Here is a 1522-nt window from a genome sequence, read left to right on the forward strand (position 1 = left end):
ACAGAAGCAAAGGGCTGAAGGTTTAGCACTATCAAATGCCTTCTTTTCCTGGAGGCAGCCCTCCTGGGGCAGGACAAAAGTACCCCACTTGGATGTGTCATGGGAGTGGGATCTAAATCTTACTTGTTTTCCCATTCAAGCCATTTTGGCACTTGCCACAACCAGAATACCTCTAACAGATGCATTCAAATATTTTCTGTGCAATTCAGTCAGAGACAAGTTTTTATGATGGCTATTGTTTTAAAATGGATTCTGTACATCTGTCACCAATGCAAACCAACATAAATGTCGGGGCTACTATTAAAACACATAAGAAGTTACAACTTTAAGTTATATTTAGTATTCTACTGAAATTTAACCCAAAGTAATGTAAAAGAATGAGAAGTAAAAAGTTAACTCTTCAGGGAGTTCTATTTGGTAGAGCCTCACATATCCACACATGAATATTCCCATGTTCATGCACAGGGACAAACAGCTGTATTCTGAAGCATAGATAAATCCAAAGTAAGACAGAAGTAGAAGAGACCAGTTCCAGGAGTGGTGAAGGGTCTCTGGGGATCTCATTGGAAGGATGCCGGATGACAGGTTTGCTCAGTTGTTAAGAGACCCTTGGTCAGATTAGGCCACTAGGATTTAGTTCATAAATTACTTTTTCTTGTATCCAAGACTCTGCTTGAATTAGCTTGAGCAACCATCCACCACCTCAAGGGTAAGCACTTGACCATCAACACAAAGGTAGTATGATTATTGCATAATGAGGCTAAATATTATGTGGCTTATCTAGTTTTATAGCTTTCAGGATCAGTTCAATAAAATACATAACATAGAACTAAGGTTTTACACCAGAGGTCGGCAAACCGTAACTCACAGCCCACAGGCCAAATCCAGCTTGCTGCCTGTCTTTGCGAATAAAGTTTTGTTGGAACCCAGGCATGCTCATTCACTGATGTGTGGTCTATGACTGCTTTCACAAAGTAACAGCAAGGCTGAGTCGCTGCAACACAGACTGTATGGCCCACAAAGCCTAAAATATTTACCATCTGGACTTTTACAGAAAAATGGTGCCAATCTCTGTTTTACGCTAAAAAGACAGAATTCAGTGGGAAGACTATTTAAAATGTGTCTTTTTTCTTTTTATGAAATTTTAGTTACCTAGTAATATTAAGGTTTAGGTGACTCAATAACCAAACAAAAGATATACCTCTTTTTCATGAACAATATCGGTATATTTTATGGATATAAGGGAAAATTTTCTTTTTTTTTAACGTTTTTTTTTTTTTTTTTTTTTTTTAATTTATTTTTGGGACAGAGAGAGACAGAGCATGAACGGGGGAGGGGCAGAGAGAGAGGGAGACACAGAATCGGAAACAGGCTCCAGGCTCTGAGCCATCAGCCCAGAGCCCGACGCGGGGCTCGAACTCACGGACCGCGAGATCGTGACCTGGCTGAAGTCGGACGCTTAACCGACTGCGCCACCCAGGCGCCCCGGGAAAATTTTCTTAAAAAAGGAAAGAGGCAGATG

This window comes from Leopardus geoffroyi, chromosome C3 (assembly GCF_018350155.1).
Source record: "Leopardus geoffroyi isolate Oge1 chromosome C3, O.geoffroyi_Oge1_pat1.0, whole genome shotgun sequence".
Lineage (NCBI taxonomy): Eukaryota > Metazoa > Chordata > Mammalia > Carnivora > Felidae > Leopardus > Leopardus geoffroyi.